This window comes from Papio anubis, chromosome 3 (genome assembly GCF_008728515.1).
Source record: "Papio anubis isolate 15944 chromosome 3, Panubis1.0, whole genome shotgun sequence".
NCBI lineage: Eukaryota > Metazoa > Chordata > Mammalia > Primates > Cercopithecidae > Papio > Papio anubis.
In genome coordinates this window covers 16,773,836-16,794,697 of record NC_044978.1, presented here as the reverse complement: position 1 = coordinate 16,794,697, position 20,862 = coordinate 16,773,836, and the positions used below count along the sequence as shown (strand labels likewise).

At 38.3% G+C, this 20,862-nt stretch overlaps 1 protein-coding gene and 1 long non-coding RNA gene across 4 annotated transcripts in view; one reads left to right on the top strand and one right to left on the bottom strand.

Moving 5' to 3' along the window:
- Positions 1–20,862, top strand: part of GALNTL6 (polypeptide N-acetylgalactosaminyltransferase like 6) — a 1,207,198-nt gene that overhangs the window by 1,017,516 nt on the left and 168,820 nt on the right. The gene's annotated exons all lie outside the window — the stretch shown is intronic.
- Positions 7,942–20,862, bottom strand: part of LOC108586153 — a 30,412-nt gene continuing 17,491 nt past the window's right edge. Inside the window, exons 2-5 of one of the 2 annotated variants that reach the window (XR_002521884.2) lie at positions 18,274–18,380; positions 17,246–17,408; positions 15,588–15,656; positions 7,942–8,653 (exon numbers count right to left, since the gene is read on the bottom strand). This is a non-coding gene — a long non-coding RNA (uncharacterized LOC108586153). Of the gene's footprint in view, positions 8,654–13,688; positions 14,826–15,587; positions 15,657–17,245; positions 17,409–18,273; positions 18,381–20,862 lie in introns of those variants that run through there. The other variant, XR_002521883.2, reaches the window with a different exon arrangement.

Genomic DNA, 20,862 nt, shown 5'->3' with positions numbered 1-20,862 from the left:
AGAAAAAGATTCACTTAATTCACACGCTCATGAGAATCAATTGCTTAAAAAACTCGTATTTCCTGGGCCTCAGAGACATTAATCCAACAGATCTCAGGTAGATTCCAGGAACACAGCATTTTGTGCAGTACTCTTAGGTAGAGAGCACCCCAACCGCACTTAGAAATGCACTGGACTGTGGGTGGGAGGACATAGGGAGGAACTGGGATTCCTGATAAAAGCTGCAATTTAGAGTTTGCAAGATGAGACAAAGTTACCCTTCCTGGTGCTGGCTTTGAATGAGAGCATTGTTAGCAGTAATATATAATTAAGCTCTGCCTTCAAAAATCACTGAGACTAATAATAACTCAGTAGATAGTAATTTGACAAGTTTTCAGTTTGAAGTCTCTTCATAGCCTCTTACTGTTTGTAACTAGAATAAAATTTCATTAACAAAGAAATTAAGTGGACTGAAGTGAACCTTTAAATTATTTTTAAACAATTTGTAAAAACGAACCAAATCCCCCCGCTTTTTTTTTTTAACCATCAAATCAACAAAGGAATTTTTTTATGTTAATTCTCAGTACAGGTGAGGCAGGTAAGTTCCTAATTACCTGTAGGAATGCAAATTTGTGTAAGGTTTAAATTGTTCTGGAAAGTAACTTGGAAATGTGTACTAAAAGTCTTCCAAGTAGTCATAACCTTTGGTTCATAAATATAAGTTCTATCCCAGTGAAAAATATGCACAAAGATTTATACACAAATATGTGTGTAACAGTGAAATTTTTATAACAATCTAAATGTCCACAATAGGAGGATAGATAGACAAATTGTGATACATTTCTATTAAGCCTGTCAAGTTACAAATAATCAAATGTATCTAGTGTCCTTCTCAACTGAGCCCTGGCCCCAGTAGGGAAGAGCATGTGTTCCTGACATTCCCAGTTGGAATTTGGAATGTATTTTCCTAAAGAAAATAATACTATAAATAGTCAATGTGTTTGCAGGCCAACAGCCAGAAGCCAATTTAACACAAACCTTAAAACTTTAGGAGGAACATGAACCTTAGAAAATATAATAGTGCTATTTCAACATCAAATCCAAAAATCTTATAATTATTACTTGAAAAAATACATTTTCACTGCTAAGCAACTGACTTATAAACCGGCATCAGGAACATAATCATCTCGTTATCTGTCTTCTGTGTACATACACAGAACATAACTATATGCCTTTTGAATACTTTTCAAGATAAATTCTCAAAATCTGAAACCCACAAAAGAATTAGGACAACTGTCAATGTAACGCCCAAATAGTATTATTCAACAATAAGAGCAATAGATTTTTCTGTAATATGGCAAAGAAAAATGAGGTTATCCTGTAAAGTGGATGTCAGTTTGTTGTTTTAATTAAGTTATCATGTGGAATTAGTAGTCTAGTAGTGTGAGTGAACCCCAGCAATGAACCTTTCATTTGTGAAGAATGAGTTAAAATCATTCCTATTATTATTGCTAATTTACAGATCAATACCAGAATAATGTATTTGTCTATAATCATGCCATGTACACTGCAGGCACTATTGATGAACAGGAAATTTTAAATCTTAATATGTCTGATAAATTTAATCTCAAATGTAATTCTGACTACATGAATTTTAGAAGTGTTAGATTGTTTATAACATTGCCTGAGAGTAATTTTATTCTGTCCTACAATATACCAAATTTTTTCTTTGTTTCTTTCTCTCTTCCTCTCTTCCTCTCTCTCTCTCTCTCTCTCTCTCTCTTTCTCTCTCTCTCCCTCTCCCTTTCTCTCTCTGCATTGCTCCTGACTTAGGTTTCTGAGGACTACACACTGAAAACTTGTCCATGAATATAAGTCACAATCACCTTTTTATTCATTGGCATGGGAAGGCAATAAAAAACTGATTACATTTTCTTTCGCCTATAGCTTTAAAGCACCCACTTGACCTATGGCAAACGAACCAACCTTTATTTCAGAGGTTTGCAATTTCAGGGGAAAATGTGGTGCTGCATCTCCCTTGAAGAATTTATTTAAGATAACTCTATCATGCTTATCTGAGTTCTTACCAACTATCTTGGCCTCAAATGTATGTTTTCCCTTTATTACTCCTCTTTGGATCTAGCAATACATTCCATTCCATTATAGAGTCCTCTTTTTAAAATTCATATTTTCATGTTTCTTCCACCCAGGGAGACAAAGTTAAGATGTGTGCACAAATGAGAAAGTTTGTACTGATCCATTTTTTTGTAAACAGAAGATGAATTTTCTCTGTGTATGCTTGTTTGTATACGTATCTATATATTTATTATTATTTTATTCTAAGTAATTCCCTTGCCAAAACATTTAATCTTACTTTTTCTGTTTAAGTTGCTGTATTATTCCCAAAAGTTGTGATGGATGAGTTTATTTAGAAATATTCACTGTATTCCTGTATGGGCCAGGCACTATCCTGAGTATTAGGAATTGGGTGAGCAAATGAGACATTCTCTGCCCTCATTAAGTTTTCAGTCTAACAAAGAAGATGAACATTCATGTAATCTTCACATAAGTATCTTTTTATATTGCCTCACTATTTTGAGGGTACAAGGACATCTATGTAAATCAGTTTCCAAACTTACAAGACACGAGGGATTCCTAAACTTCCAGGGAGAGTACACAACTGGGGGTGTTAAGATTGGCTTTTCACCCAGCTTTCTTCCTCTACTAACCATAAAGTATGAGAGCTACTTAGAGTTCAGTCTGAGAGACGCTCTATCTACAGACACCTCATCCTCCCCATAGGCAATTGTATGATGCACATCTAGTAGCTTTAATCATTATGTATACAAAGGTGAAGGTGACACCCATGTTTATGCCTTAGTCCAAAATTTTTTTTGAACTAGATTTCTTTGGATTGGATTGACATATCCGACTAATGACTTGGCTTCTTCTCTTGGAATATCTTTAAATCATCTCAAAAGTTGTGACCTATGTCTGGTGTACATGACCCTGAAAACCTGCTCCTCTTCCAAAAAAAACACAACTTCACTGAAGCTTTTCAGATCTGAGTTTAAATGTCACTTCCCCAGGGTAGACTCATCTAAGCATCCTTCCTGTCATTGCCTTCTTTTAAAACACCCCATGCTTCCTTTTCATTGACCTGTATTTATTACAAGTAATAATTCTATACTCATGTGAATATTCATGTAATTAACATAATAATATATAAATATTTTCAAAAAGCTCTGAGTATAATAGAGCTGCTATTATAGCCTCAATATTTCTTAGAATAGACACTTAAGAAAAATATTAGCTGGATGAATGAATAGAAAGGGGAAACGTCTCAGTTTTCTGGATTCGGACACTGCTGGGAAAAGGGAGGCAGTTGCTGGTTTCTTCGGCTCCCTGAGCAAGTTTAAGAGCTCATCTTGAGTCAACAAGAAGTCTAGCACAGCCAGGAGGGTTAGGGGATAGCTGGAGAGGATGATACTATCTAATGCACATTAAAAGGGTTATTTTTAATGTACTCTAACCTTGTCCTCCAAATAACTCATTCTGAGAACTTCTTTGGACTGCAAGGCAAAAGTTACTGGAGATGACAAAGAGTCAGGGTTCTTCTCCAGCTGCTAATGGAAACAGATGTTAGAACTTCCTGGACATGGTTTGCCACTCGAGCAGAAGCTACTGGAAGACTGAGAGTAGTTACCATCTGACAGGAGCAGCCACTGTCATTTCTTTTCAACAAGTGCCACAGAGAGTAGCTGCCAGTGAGAATCGTCATCATTAGAATGGTCACCGAAAGTCTGCTTCAGAAGCCACAGCTGAGGGAAGCCACAGCTGAGGGAAGCTACCACCCAGAAACACTGCTGGGTGCCATCCCCATCCCCTAAAAGCAACTAAAAGGAAGAAACATTAACAAGTTGAACTGGGAGAGATACCAAGATTTCAGTCCTTGTCCCTATCTTAGCTTACGTGATTTTACTATTGACCTGTAGGACAAGACAGGTTTCAGTTCTTTCAATACAATCCTCTTTTTGTAAAAGGAAGACAATTTTTCAAAGGAAACTTGATGAAGATTGAGAGCCAAAATATCTGAAGAAGGGCTCACATTAATTCTTGAGATAATGAACAAGAAACTAGCTCATAGAATCTCAATTGAAGATGCACCTCAGAAAATAATAAAAGAAAGTGAAAATATGTCTCATTCAAAATGAGAGGGAAATAATTAAATAGACGCTGAGCATTAGTTCTGTAAATGTAAGACTGACTTATTCATCACTGTAGCCCAAGAGTTCTTAGAATGGCTCTCAAAAAATGTTGAATGAATGAATGAATGAATGGGAGAGTAGATGGATGAATGAGCGAGCAAATGAATGGTATCCATTTACCTTAAGATATATTAACTAAGAATAGAAGATATGATTCATTTTAAGTAAACACAAATAAAGTGAATGTATTGAACAAGCCAGATATAGTGTACACCGTGATAATATTTATTTCCCCAAAATAAGACATTTTCTATTTTTCTATGTTGTTAAGGTTTTATGTAATAAAACAATAATTTATCTTGTTTTTAATCTACATGCAAAACCTAGAGGTGAATCACAGAGAGCTTGTCAAACCGTTTGATTTGTCGTGCTGAAAAGGAATCACTGAAAAAACTTTAAAAAAAAAATAGGTTAGGTACAGCATGAGAGTATGTGTTAGCCTGAGGCGAGGGAGAAGGAAACCATATGCTCGCTCAGGTTGTCAAGAACCTTTAACGCTTGGCAAAAATGTTACTTATTTTCTTGCTAGAAAGGTGCTACCTTCTAAAGTCTTTCCTCTTCATAGTATGTGAGAGCATCTTTTGGAAGGGAAACCATGGATTAATCTTACTTGATCTGGCATATTTGGGTTTGGGAGTCTTGTTTTTTGTTCGTTTGTTTTTTGATGAGGAAAATTTTATTTTACTTTATTTTATTTTATTTTTTATACTGTAAGTTCTAGGGTACATGTGCACAACATGGAGATTTGTTACATACGTATACATGTGCCATGTTGGTGTGCTGCACCAGTTAACTCATCATTTACATTAGGTATATCTCCTAATGCTATCCCCCCCGCGCCACCCCATGACAGGCCCCGGTGTGTGATGTTCCCCACCCTGTGTCCAAGTGTTCTCATTGTTCAATTCCCACTTATGAGTGAGAACTTGCAGCATTTGGTTTTCTGTCCTTGTTGGGAGTTTTTTAGATAAAAAGAGGCAGTCCTGGAAGTCTAGAAGAAGAAAAAATGAGGGCCAGCAGCTATCTACAGGACAGAGAACATTGGAAAGAGGCAAACATGGCCCTCCAAGCCCTCACATCACCTTACTGTGAGTCTCCTTGGCATCTTGCGTAGGACAAAGTATGTTTAAGATTATTGGTCTTTCAGTATTATCTTCGAGAAGAGAAAATAACAATTGGCCACAGGGGAATATGATTGATTTGGAGGTTCAGAAACTTTGTTAGACTCAAGTTAAAAGATATTATGTATAGAACCAGTCTATACAGCAGGATAACTATGGATTACAATTGACAAAGGAGTCCAGAATATATAGGGTAATAACTTTTCTTAAAATCCTAAAACATATATGTATTAGAAAGGAAAAAACCAAACTGTTTTTTCTTCTACATTCAGACTCGACATGGAATATTTCACCTCTGGGTCACTAAAATATGTGGGAATTTCTCCCCACCAACAACCAATTCTCCAGTGGACACCAGATGGGTGTCCTGTGATTCTACTTATTCTGACACTATCTACCTGGAGATAGCACCAGATCCCACAGGTGAAAAACTTAGTCCCACAAGACTGTCTCCCACTTCAGACACCAATCAGAAGTCTTATGTTGTAACCTGTATTTCCTACTATCCAGCAATAAGCTGAGAATTTCCATGACCCCCTTGGGTTCTATTACTTTGCTAGTACGGCTTATAGAACTCAGGGAAACATTTTCTCTATGTTTACCCATTTATCGTAAAGGATATTACAAAGGATACAGCTGAACAGCCAGATTTAAAGCGGACAGGGGATGAGGCAGGGAGCTTCCATGCACTCAGGTGCACCATCTTCTAAGCACCACATGTTCAGCGATTCAGAAGTTCTCTGAAACCACATGGTTCAGGAATTTTTATGGCAGTTTCATCACATAGGCATGATTCATTATTAACTCAATTTTCAGCCCCTCTTCCCTCTCCAGAGAATGGGGGTGGGGCTGAGTTTTAAGTTTCAAGCTTCATATAGTGGCTCAGTCTTTCTGGTGACCAGCCCCCATTCAAGTGATGACCTTTAGAACAAAGGAATCTACATTCACCCAGGAAATACCAAGGGATTTAGAAGCTCTGTGTCAGATGCTCCTATTCCTCAGGAAATTACAAAGGTCTTAGAAGCTCTGTGTCAGTATCAAACACCAAATATTAGAACTTAAAATTCTCCTAGCACCCTTATGGCTCAGGAAATCACAAGGGTTTTAGAAGCTTTGTGCCAAAAATCAGGGGTAGATAGATAGATAGATAGATATGTTGTATATATATCACACATATATATCACATATATACATATGTATCTTATTATTTCACAATATATGACTAGTGTCACAACTACTCACAAATAAAGATGTGTGCTTCTGTTAACTAACTAAAATCAAGAACCTTCTTTAAGGCCAGGATCACATATTTATTTTAACTTGGACAGGTATGGCCACAAGGCATGCTGTGTCTGTAGCAATGGGATCGTTGAGAATGCACAGAAGATAAAAAGAAGTTGGGCAATGACTTCATTATAGGATCAGTCACAAATTGGAGACAAAGAAACCCAGTTTAGTTTCCAAAAGGGCAAAACATATTCTGGTTTGATTCACCCACACTGGCATCCAAAGGGACTCATCTTATCAGGGGTAGGGAGAGAGCCCTGGGTCACAGCAACATGAGTTCTAAGTAACTCCAGTATTTAAAGTGTTTAGACAGTGTTCAAATAACAAGATTCTGGGTGCTCTGCCTGATTAGACCAGGACAGCAGCCAGCTGGTGGTAGAGAGGCAAAGAGGGTTTAGGTAACCAAGGAGAAAGGACAGCAAAATCTCAACCCCAGCCAATCTGAGCCATCTTCAGATTCAGGGAAATACTCTAGTCCCAGCCCTGGCAGGTGTGACAGCTTCAGGATTTTCTACATAAGAAGTGTCTAGGCATTGCCCTCTGGTTGGGGACTTGTCTTAAAGCTACATTTACAGAGCATATTAATTACAGTAACCCTAGTAGCTTCTATAGTAAACCCCGAAACCTCAGCAGCTCAGCATATTCTAAGTGGTTTTTTCACTCTAATTCCAACTAAGTGTTTCAAGGGCAGCCTTATTCGAGGCGCCTACACTTGAGTCCCCAGGTTCCTTCCATTTTGAGACTGCATAAGCCCCTATAGCCTCAGAGTATTCATTTGTGATAGTAAAGGGAAAGACGATGTGGTAGATCACATGGAAAAATTAGCAGGCCAAGACTTGGAAATACATTACCTCTGCCCACATCCCATTGACTTAAATTCAGTCACATGATCACAACTAAGCATGACGGGGAGGTGCTAGGATAGAGTTTCTGGGTGAGCAGCTGCCTTCCAGCAATAACTCTACACTGTGAAAGAGGGGCACAAGTTTTTGGTGAAAACTAACAGTCTTGCAAATTGAGTTTACTTAGAGTATACGTTTATTTGGGGTAAGGGAGATTTGACAATGAGAAGGCAGTGGATCATAGAGATAGTAAGTGATAATAAAGCTGTTTTCTGGAAAGGAAAGAACACTAATGTGTTTATATACATAGGACTATTATATATTTTTGTGGTTTGGGTTTTTCATTAGCACCTTGATATTGTAATCGAGTTATAGGAACTGATACTGTGTCACTGATAAAGAAACTGGATCAAAGAAAGAATAATGAATACCAAAAATGATACAAGTCCAGTTGTACCTATCCCATGGGTGTATTATGATAAACAATGTTTTAAAGAAGAACCAAGGAAATATCACATAAAAATAAATATACTAGAGGAGGGAGAAAAAATTAACACTTATTGAACAATTACTTTAGGTTAAGTACTAAGCTGGACCTGTTAGTTACCTAGTGCTATGCAATCCAATTTTCACAAAATTAACAACTTAAACAACACCCATTTATTATCTCATGGTTTCTGCGGGTCAGGAGTCCAAGCACATCTTAATGGGATGCCCCGCATAGGGTTTCACAAGGCTGCAGTCAAGAGATAGGTCAAGGTTATAGTCCCATCTGAAGCTCAACTGGGAAGGTATCCATTTGCAAGCTTATTCAGGTTGTTGAAAGAATTCAGTTCTGTATGACTGAAAGCTTCAGCTTTTTCTGGGTGTTAGCTGATGACCACCCACAGTTCCGTGCCGTGAGGGGCGCCCCAACAAAGCCACTTGCTTTCTTCAGACCAGCAAGAAGAGAGAAATTCCAGCAAGCTACTTAAGGCTATTTGAGGTAACATAGTCACATAATTACATCGTGTACCTCCTATCACCATCACTGTATCCTCTTCAAAGCAGTCTGGATGGCCCACGCTCATCTTCCCACTATGCAGTTGGACAAAGTTGTCTTTAAGGTTCCACCTTCACCTGCTCGTTTGGGTGTTCCAGCCTTTCATGGTGATTACTGCAAAGATGGTTATGAATATCTGATCTCTTAGGATAGCACCTCATATTTGGAGGCTTTAACTCTCCCCCAACAATCTATTCACTCATTTAACTGACTTGCAAAGTGACTAACTAGCTAATCAGATCTACTGAATTGTGCTACTAGCTTTTTGCATTCTGCCACTCAGATAACATATTTGTATTGTTGAAACGGCATTACGAGAGAGAATATCTGCGAGATTTATATTCCTAATACAATTTTTATGTTTTTGCTTTATGGAAACCTGCTTTCCAAAGCAGACTCTGCCAAATATTCTATGTAGCATTGGCAAAGTAATTTAGACTCTTCATAAAATAAGGGGAGAAGATTCAATGACCTCTAATATCCTCTCCAGCTCTATGTTTTTATGTTTTTGTTTTATTCTTTTCTCAGTAACCTCCAATGACTTCATACAAGGCAATTGCCAAACTGCTATCCAGATATTCAAGATCCAATGTAATCTGGTCCAAATTTTCCTTCCTAGATGTATTCACTGCAGGTATTCTATATTTAAGTCAAACTCTCCTACTCAAATATACCACATCCATTCACTCCCAGAATGCTTCCCCATTTTCTTCATTGCATTTCCTTGTCATACCTTTCTTCAAGCCAACAGGAAGACTCCTCTCCTCCGTGACACCTTCCCATCCACTTCGGCCCGTATCCTACTCTAAATTCTGGTAACTACTCAATCTGCACACTTGGTGGGCCTTTGGTTTGTCTAAGTTTCCTGTGACTATTTAATTTTATGCTCTTTCAGCACAGAAAATGCCTACTGTATTTTTGTATATGTCATAGAATATAAGTATAAATAGTTTGAATTTAAAAAAATCTTCATTAAGTAAATATAAACCAAAGAATTAAAATGGATGGTAAATTTCAGTCAGCTGTGTGAGTTAGAGGGGAAGATGTATGGAGCCTTTTATATTTTTATAAGAATATACATCATTATACATTGCTGTACGCTCTCCTAACAGAGACAGGCTCAACACTCTATACTCATCCTATCATAGCCTAAATTTTCCCATCTCCCAAAAGTCGCTCCTTTGAACTAGAATGTCTTTCCCCATTCTATATCCACTTGTAAAAAAAACCATCTCCATTCTTCAAGGCCAAACTAAATTTCTCCTTGTTCTATGAAAATGTTCCTGATCTTCTAGTTGAAATTAACTCTCTCTCCCTGTTGTTGCCTTTTCACTTTCTTTTCCTGTCGTATTATAGTGAGTTATATGCCTCTCCAAGTCATTGCAACTAGACTGTAAACTCTTTAAAAATGGGAAGTACTTCTATCATGTTTTTCTTCTGTACCTTTCAGAATACCAGGACAGACCCTGCTGTAAGTAGTAGGTGGTAAAATAACAGTAGGTGGCAAAATAACAGTAGGTGGTAAAATAATATTTATGACATTGACTTGGGAAAGATGCCGCAGTAAATCTAGAACACCTTTTTACAAAAAGTGACTGATGCCTTACTGAGCTTTCTTCTACAGACAGAATTTCAAAGAATCCATCATCTAAGTTCAAGTAAAGCTATGTTTTATTTAAAATGAAAACAAAAAGCAAAAGAGCCCATCTGAAGAGAGCAAATTATGCAAATGGAAATCTAGTCAGGATTCTCAGAACTTTGAGGTGAAAAAAAAAAAAAAGAACACACCGAGAATGGTTTTACAAATAGTTTTCCTAAAATGTGGCTTACATACCACTGTGGTGCTTAAGTTTGTCTAAGTGATAGAAACACACAGTTTTTATTTTTAATATTTTGTATTTATTTTGATTGTAATGGAAAGATATATATATGTAATAATAGTTTCAGGGGTATTTTGCTCATGATGAAACTCAATTAATTTAAGTTTAAAGAAAGAATTAAGTAAATAATAAATAGTTCAAACATCTGGGATGTAATACAAGTTGTGAGAAGACTACAGAAATGACTGCAGCTTGAGAAAAAATGACCAATTTCCATGTTCTAATCAGTCAGTTAAGGTCACGAGAGCTCATTCGAACTTCTGATCTCTCAGTTCTCCTGTCTGATCTCAGGCCATTGTCTAAGGGTCTCTGAATGTAAATCATAGATTTCCCTCAAGAGTTTTCAGCCCTTGAGTATTTGCTTGTTAGAAGACTAGATTCAATCACTGGCCACATTAATACAATTTCTACCAACACCCCAGAATTGCCTCGGCATGTAACATTTCATTTTTGCACAGCTGTTTTCCAAGGCCACAGGCTCCTGTTACACCCTGGAGCTTGAGTGATGAAGCTTCTGTGTTGTTCCTAAAGTGCCTCTCTTCTTCTTTAGACAGGCCTGGATGTCGATTTGCAGCAAATGTCCCACTGTCTATGGTGCAATTCACATGTGTCAAGTAGTTTCCAGGCTGGGTCTCTGAAGGGCCGGGTCCAGACAGCATTTCCTTCCCAGTCGTCCAGGCCAACAGCATGTACTCCATGCTGTACTGCTTGAGAGGGACAGTTGACCTCTCTCTGCGAGGGCTGTGGTTTCTAAAATAATGCCAGTCATCTATTCAAAACGGCTTCATCAGTTGCATTGTTATCCTCAATTATTTTCAGTTTCTCATCAACGTAGTTGATCCTTCTTGCTGATTCTTAAATAAATGATGATTTACTATTCTTCTTCTGACAACTTGATGATTCCTGACACTATCTTTATGCAATGAGTGACTGGAACAACTCACATCTGAAATTAAAGCCAGCTCAAAGGCACAAGTCAAATCAAAATTTGATAAAATGGACAATAAAAATGGTGAGAAACAGAGAAAAATTGTTTTAGTATAACCTTCCACATACAGCATTGTTCCCCAGAAACCTTCAAATAATTTTCAAATATCTCATTATATGGGTACTTATTTTCCAGCCTTTTCACTTTTTTTGCCTTCTTCTCTATCCAGGCTTTAAAAGGAGGTAAGAAAGGACATTGCAAATTCAAGAAAACACAATAAGTCAGGGCCATAATTGCAAGGCAGGACGATTATTGTTTGTTGCTGTTCACTTCCTAGAAACAAGGAAACAATCTCCTTTTTGTGGACTGATAAAACATGAAGGTTCATTGACTGTGGTTTCTACTCTTCTACCTGTCTGGCTTTACAACAGCCTCAAATTAAAAGCAGGCAGGACAAGGGGATAATAAAGTGTCCAACCTCATCAGCTTTCAGCTTTTTTATTCTTTATGGTAAAGGGGATTTCAGTGTTTCTTTGTCAAGTCTATTTTTAAGAAACCACTTTCACAGCTTTTACAAGAAAATGTCACTGTGCCTCTGGTGCAGGCAAGAGGGAATCTAATTTCATTACAGTTAAGTGCCTGACTCCCCATTACCCTCCATAATAGTGTAACATGGTATATTATAGTGCTTTAATAAATAGGAAGGATGTGGGTTGTAGCACATTTTAGTAGAATCCAAATTACTTTGGGCCACACATCTGCCTCCTCAGTTCATCCTATTTGCCACCGTTTCACAACCTAATTACAGGATTTTCTGGAAATTGCTGTCCGGCGGTAACTGGATGACCTGCTTTATGTGGCCGAGACAGGCGGTTCCATCGGCTTCAGTCTTCATCGCTGTCACCGTGTAATTGCATTGGACTTCCATGTTAATCCCCGAAGGCGGGAAGTAAATGAAATATTATAATTACCTTTTATTCCCTTGCCCCTGAAGCCTGGATTGGGGCAGTGTGCATCCAAAGGAAAGAAGCGGGGACTGCCTCTAAGAGTATTAGTGATGGTCTGATCAAAAGCTGAAGAAGGTCTCATCTTCAGCTTTTGGCCTGAACACGGGCCACATCATTAAAGCCATATGTCTCATCCACTTAGCAAAGTGTGCGGCCCCTGTCTGTATAATGCAGGATCACTATGAGGCACATTTAAGGATCCTGGAAAAAAGACCTATTATATCAATATATATGTGCAAGGCATCGGAATTTGAAAAGACTTATCTGAAGGAAAAGGATAGGTGAACTAAACTTAACAAGAGAATTAACATTTTCAGACTACTCTCCTGAAAATATAAACGTGCATTGCTGTTCTTTTTGAGAAAACTGTACTGGGGTCACTTAATTGACATATCTCACTAAGAGTGACCTGAATTATTGAAAAGATACATGAATTTAAGACTAAAGTTTATAGTCTTTTTTAAAAAGTCTTTAAAATCCAATGATTCTTTAATGAATGGGATAAAAGCAATTCTGTGAATTTAAATTCTACTCATGATCCTGTAAAAGGTATAAAAATAATCCCCAATAAAGCAAGTCTTGACTTTGAGGAAGGAAATGGCTCTTTGCTGTGTTTCATTTACCTTGGTGGGGGTGGGTTGAGTGTAACTGGAGTCTAATCCATGGTGACCTGTTGTCCCTGATTACTCTGCAGGCAATCCTTTGAAAATACTTTAAAAATGGAGTTCACTTAATTTCTACTTCCCTCCTGAAGGGTTCTAAGCTGGGACAAGAGTCTGTGTCCTTGAGAAGTATCTTTGGAGTTGCACTTTATAGGAATTATTAAATAGTACTCAATTTAGATATAACTTCCCAAAATGCATTTTTCAATGGCACAGCAGGAAGCATGATGAAAAAGGGGTGACATTCCCTTTAACTAGGCAACTCCTCCGATAATAGAAACAACACTTCTCAATTGTAAAGTGCTGCTTTCACTGTATGCCGACTTTGTCATTATGTCCAGAGCTGAGGACATAAGAATAAACAAAATGGCAATATGTTTGTCGTCTCAGAGCTCATACTCCAGCAGAAAATCATGTAGAAAAGTAAACGTAACCTGCAAAAATGTAAGAGCTGTGAGTAAATATAAAGCAAGGTAAGGGGACAGAGATTACAGGCAGAGGGGTTGAAGGAGTTGTTTTCAATAGGGAGGTCAGAAATTCTTCTCTCATATGATGTCATTTGAGCAGAAACCTGAGGCTGGAGCAACCCCTGCAACTAACAAGAAGTAGAGAAAATCCAAAGAAAACCTTTAGCTGCTGGCCAGGCATGGTGGCTCACGCCTGTAATCCCAGCACTTTGGGAGGCCGAGGTGGGTGGATCACGTGAGGTCAGGAGTTCAAGACCAGCCTGACCAACATGAAACCTACTATCATGGCATAGTGTTGGTGAGAAAGCACTAAGTAGACTAAAATCTAAGCTGTCTACTCTTCCTGCTCATTCACATGGTACCTCCTCTTCAATATCCAGCATCCTAACAAGCTGACCCCAAAAATGGCCCCACTCAAAGACAAACAATCAGACTGGGACTTGTTGGAAGTCCCAGCTTAGAATCCTTCAGGAGGGAAGTAGAAATTAAGTGAACTCCATTTTTAAAGTATTTTCAAAGGATTGCCTGCAGAGTAATCAGGGACAACAGGTCACCATGGATTAGTCTCCAGTTACACTCAACCCACCCCCACCAAGGTAAATGAAACACAGCAAAGAGCCATTTCCTTCCTCAAAGTCAAACAATGACTGGGACTTGTACTAGATAATGCAGGGAAAAGATGTAACAAAGACAAATGAAAAGTATACATCAGAAAAACTATACCCATGAAGGAAATTAAAAATGAACAGACTCATCTCCATGAAATCAGAGAAATTGTGGTCTCTTGAAAAAAAATAAACAACAAAGTTTAAGGATTCAAGAAGATAATGAGTCAACAAAATGGGATGAAATGCAAGCTGGAGTGGTCAAGATAAAAAAGCAATGATAAAGGAAAAGAAAATGGGGTCAGGAATCATGCTAACTACAATTTCTTCATTACAAGCAACAGAAATGGACTCAAACCAACTTCAACAAAAGCAGAATTTAATGACAAGATATGGCAGAGCTTCCAAGGTCAAAGGAAAGACTGAAGATCACACAAAGGAACAGGAAGTTCCAGAGGCCTTGTTGAAGAAAAATTATTATAGTTTTTCCTGGTGTCACCCCTGTAATAAATGCGTGAAAGGTGGCTGTCTAGCTTCATCCGTGTTCTCATCCTTGTTCAAGATTCAAGATTGCAGGAGATTAGGTCGTGTCCTGGCTCTTGGTTATACCGAGGCAGTACATGAAGTGCTTCAGTATAAGAAGCCCATACAGATCTTTTCCACATTTTTGTTAGAAGGTAAGAATATATTGATTTATCATCCCTCCAGACTTTCACCAAACAGGGGAGAGGAAATTCCTTAAAGGGAAATAATGCTGCCGTTCATTAAGTAAATGGTACAATGCAAAAAATTAGTAACTACCCACTACAGAGACACGATAGACAGGTTTGAGAAAAAAATTAACAGAGATAGAATAAAAAGCAAAAAGTGACAGGCTTACAAATAAAATCATACTTATAAAAGACAAGGCAGATCAAACGTAATACTGTATACTCCAGGGTTTGCTTTTTTAGTAAATTGTACATGATTACTAAGAAGTATTAAAAATTAACAAAATATACTTATCTCCATAATTCACTGTCACCCCACTTTTGCAGCTGTTTTTATGCTGAGTTGAGGTAAAGGTGGTATAGAATTTTTCATAGTTTACTTGTTCCAAATATAATGAATCCAGCAATACTGTAGCCTGACTAGTATTTTCTCTGTATGGCTGGCCAACACAACTCTCCCAATAACACAAAGGCCTGGAAAGAAGTGATACTGATACCTTGTTTATTGTTATTTTTAATTTGTTTGTTATCCAGGTCAAGTCCATTTATAATAAGCAAATTAGTTTCCCATTCTCACATGAATTATCCTGAACTACTGAACTGATCTGATTATAAAAGTTGCAGAGAAAGCAGAGACAAATCCACATATGTAACTACTTTTGGCCTGCTGCTATTTCACATTGCAGCTTGGCAGGGGAAAGAAAATACTTACACCTTTGGTTATATTTTTCTATAAAAAATTTTTTTGAAGGAACACGCAAGGAAAGAAATAAGGAGACATGGAAATACCTGCTTAAGAGATCATCTCCAAGGCCTGTTGAACACAGCACAGTAGGAGGTTACAGTTATGCTGAAAATCTGAAATAGAAGAAAATTCGCAGAAGTACTCAAATTATGCAAATTATCTGACCACATCATCAGACACATATAGACGAAGGAAACCCTGGGTGTTTTTGTGTTTAAAAAGCTGCTGAAACTTTGAGAGGAAAGACACATTAAAACAAAATGTCGGAGCAGTCTGACTAGATGATCCTTCATTGACAACTTGCTAGGGTTTTGTTACCTTTGGGTTACACAGCCATTAAGAACAGAGGCTCCAGAAACAGACTGGGCCTGTGTGTGGTTTCCAGGCCCATTCTTCACTACAAAACCTCACTCTGGGCTTTGTTTTCCTCATGGGTTTTTTGAAATTAAATAAAATAACACATGTAAGGCAATGAAAATGGTACCTGAGGTCACAGGTATTTAATAACCATCTGTTATTTTTATTGTCATTAAAAATATCATGAAGGGATGAAACCATAACAATAAAGACAATGAAAAATTGTGATCACTTTGAAAGGCATACTATTTTGAAATAGAACAGATTTAAATATGTAGCTAACTCTGTCCTCTGAGGCAGAGGTCCCCAAACACTAGGCCCACAGACAAGTACGTATCCGTGGCCTGTTAGCAACCAAGCCACACAACAGGAGGTACAGGCAGGCAAGTGAGCAAAACTTCATCTGTATTTACAGGCACTCCCCATTGCTTGCATCACTGCCTGAGTTCCACCTCCTGTCAGATCAGCAGCAGCATTAGATTCTCATAGGAGAGTGAACCCTACTGTGAACTGCGCATTGAGGGATCTAGGTTGCGTGCACCTTATGAGAATCTAAAACCTGATGATCTGTCATTGCCTCCCATCACCCCCAGATGGGACCCTCTAATTGCAGAAAAAACAAGTTCAGGGCTCCCACTGATTCTACATTATAGTGAGTTGTATAATTATTTCATTATACGTTACAATGTCAATGCACAATAAATGTAATGTACTCGAATCATCCCATAACCCCCTTGACTTTGGTCTGTGGGAAAATTATCTTCCATGAAACCGGTCCCTGGTGCCAAAAGTTGGGGATCACTGTTCAATGATACAAACATTGTGTTTTACACTGTATAGGTCCTGTGTATACTTCTGTGTTGCACATATATTGTTCACTGATGAGATTGTAACCAATTTGAGGACACAGACTACTTCTGACTCCAATACTTATGATCTGCAGCATGTTATACTAAGGAATATAGCATTCATATTTTAATTTTGTTCAGGAGCTGAAAATTAGACAGCTTTTTGTTTTTAAGAAAATCAAGTGCAAGCATAATGACAAAAACTAGCATCTAATTGCTTCCAAATACATTAAGACCAAAATTGGCAAGTTTAAGACAGACTAAAAGTTGTTGTTTATTTCACAACAACAACAAAGTACATTTATTGACGTTAAATATCCCCAACCTTTTACTTAAAAGAAATAACCTCTATGACTCAGAACACCTTTTCTTCATTTCAAAAGAAAATGTGACATGGAGGCATATCATAATGTACTTATTAAACAACCAGATACTGTACCAAAAAGTGCTGAGGAAACTAGTAAAACTTTAAGATTGCACAGAAAATAAACTCTTACCATAATGCTTGAAAGTGAAGTAAGCTTCCACCATGCGCCGAGAAAAGCCACAGGCACTCAATGTCAGCCCAAGAAAGCAGCCAGGAAGGGAGCTGTACTCTGCAAATCCACACAGGTGGAGCTGCCCAAGGCTGTAGGAGCCCATCTCTTGCGTCGATGTGACCTGGAGGTGAGACATGGAGTCAAAGGAGATCATCTTGGAGCTTTAAGATTTGACTGCCCCACTAGATTTCACACTTGCATGGAATCTCTAGCCTCTTTGTTTTGGCCAATTTCCCCATTTGGAATGGCTGTATTTACCCAATGCCTGTACCTTCATTGTATTTAGGAAGTAACTAGCTTGCTTTTGATTTTACAGGCTCATAGGCAGAAGAGATTTGCCTTGTCTCAGGTGAGACTTTGAACTGTGTACTTTTGAGTTAATGCTGTGAACTGTGTACTTTTGAGTTAATGCTGAAATGAGTTAAGGCATTGGGGGAACTGTTGAAAAGGCATGATTGGTTTTGAAATATTGGGAAATGAGATTTGGGAGGAGCCAGGGGTGGAATTATATGGTTTGGCTATGTCCCCACCCAAGTCTCCTCTTGAATTGTAGCTCCCATAATTCCCCATGTGTCATGGGAGGGACCCAGTGGAAGGTAATTGAATCATGGTGGTGGGCCTTTCTCATGCTGTTCTCGTGATAGTGAATAAGTCTCATGAGATCTGATGGTTTTATAAATGGGAGTTCCCCTGCACACGCTCTCTCTTGCCTGCGGCCATGTAAGACGTGACTTTGCTCTTCCTCTGCCTTCTGCCATGACTGTGAGGCCTCCCCAGCCATGTGGAACTGTGAGTCAATTAAAACATTTTCCTTTATAAATTACCCAGTCTCAGGTATGTCTTTATTAGCAGCATGAAAACAAACTAATACACCCACCAACAAGCTCTTGCTTCCTAACTTAAGAATCCCAGCACATGCTTCCTTCTCAGACCCTTTCCCCTCCATCTGCTCCTTCCCACCTTCCTAAAAGCACATAGTAACTCACCCATAGCATTCATCAATGCTTTCTCCCCTGTCCTAGCCAGAATCATAAATAAGTGGAATGGAGTTCACCTAGTAAGCTGAAGAACAGCTTACAGTGTTGGAAAAACCCTAAGAAAGAAGAAATAGAATAATTTGAGAAGTACTAGAACAGTTTGTGAAATTAATCAAGAATGCTCCATCCCTGTTGAGAAGGTGGCATAAGTCATTTTTGTATGGGTCCATTCTGCTTATATAACAGTTTGCTGTTTCCCTTGGAGAAGCCATGATATCTCTATTTCAGTTTTTTTCACTTATAATATACAGTCAACTATTTATAGGGCTGCTTAAGATAAAATGGGAAAATGTTGATTAACAATATTTCCAGATCCTGAAAAGAAAGCTTAGTTTAATCTATTAGAAATCTCAAAGTTACATGTGATGTTAAGGCATATCACATACATTAGATTGGATTTATAGAATATTTGTTTCCTTTCATCCTTGACATGGTCTTGGATGTTCTGTTTCTATCTTTACTATGTTTGTATATATGCCTCTTATTAAAAGTATTTAAAATTATTTTGGAAGGGGACAGGTATCAACATAAATAAAGTAAAACTTTTAAATAAAGGAAATTATCAGGGGAACAATAGCCATAGAATGTCACTGTTATAATCATAGTTGCATTACTGGATCTACTTGCCTGAAAGGATTTCGGTTTTGTTATCTTCCTAGAGAAAAAAGAAGTTGAGAAACTGTTAACTTTTGATAACCTTTACAATATTTTTTCAAGTTTGCCATGTGCCACCAAGGGAACATTTCCAGGCAGAGCAGAAAATTCATTAGACTTGAGTGTTTCAAATATCTGTATCAAGGACAAGGACAAAACTGCTGTCATAGAGAAAAGGCTGGTGCACTAGGGCACAATAACTTCCATTTTTCTTCATCTGGGTCTAGTGACCCATTCCATAAAAATGCCAACACTGCACTATTTGATCCAGATGAACTGGGGTGATGACATCAAGATAAACGCTGTTTGTTCAGAAAGTCCCATGCACAGCACTGCAAGACTACAATCCTGATAATATTCAGAATCTCACTCAGTAGAGTCAAAAGTGACATCTGGTTTGGATGACATTTGCGGAAATTTTGGCCGAAGTCTTTCTGTTTCCCAAAAGCAAAAACTTTAAATCAATGGGAACAGTAAGTTTAAATTAAGGTACATTATAGTAGTCAGATAATATTAGACTTTTGATTAATGGACTGAACAACAACTATAATGCTGATACCTTTATGTACCAATTTAGCTTTGCAAACTTTTAAAATATACACATAAACCACTGTTTAATTAATTTTTAAAAGACACATTAACCCATTTTATATCACCTCCTCTTGCTCTGTCTCTTCCCTTGGCTGCTGTGTCATGATTTTGTCCTGACTTTCCTCCTGTCTCTCTCTTCTCTGCTTCATGAGCCTCTAGTTTCCTCATGCCCTGGGCCTCTTCTGTTCTCACTCCATGTTTATCCTAGGTCTTTTCATCTGATTTTATGCTGATGGCTTTTATGTCTACAGACATCTGTACCACTATCCCACGTCTTTCTCCAGAGTCCCCAGTCCTGCACATTCTACTACCTATTTAATAACTCGATTTGGATATTGCACAGACAACTCAAATCAAACATGCCCCAAACTGAACTCATAATCTTACCTGTTTCTATGCCTGACTCTTAGTTTCAGGGAATTGCATTGCCACCCACCTGATTTCCAAAGACACAAACCTGCTAAGTGAAACCATATTTTCAATCTCTCTTTTGAATTCTGTTGATCCTATGTGTTCACAATCTCTCGGACTCTTTCCTTCCTCCCATCCCTACTGCCTTCACCTTGGATCAGGTTCTCACCCTTCCCACTTGGATGCCAGTAACAGCCTCTTAGCCTTCCCACCTAGGATACCTGCTCATTAGCCTTCCCACCTAGGATACCTGATCAGGTATCCTGCTCCAAACTTTGAATCCCAAACATCTCCCTACATAGCCTCTCTAAAATAGAAATTGGATGGTGCCATTTCCAGCTTAAGCCCTTCAGTAAATCCTCGTTGACTCTGGGATGGTGTGTGTGAGTGTGTATATGAGAGAGAGGAAAGAGGTGGGGAGAAAGAGAGAGAGAGAAGGAGAAGGAGCATAGGCTAGGCTTTGGTATCACACTCCCTTGATTCAAATCCACACAACCATATGACATCAGTCAGATCACTGAAACTCTTTAACCTGAGTTTTTTCAACTGTCCAGTGGGGATAACAACTGTATCTAACTCATAGGGGAGTTGTGAGAATAGATTGAGACAAAATACGCAAAGCACTTAGCTCAGTGTCTGGCATATAGTTAGATGTGGATCATTGTTGGTTATTGTTTCATTACCTGACAAAGTCCAAACTCCTCAGCATTACACATGGTCCCTCTGCTCAACCAGCCTGCACTTACTGCCTCCTGGGTTCACCTTTGCCCTGGCCCTCACACCCTAAGATTCTGCCATGTCCTGTGGTTTCTCCTACCTCTTGAGGTGAGGATGCTGCTGCTCTGTCTGAATTGCCCTGTCTTTTCCCTGACCAATTCCCAT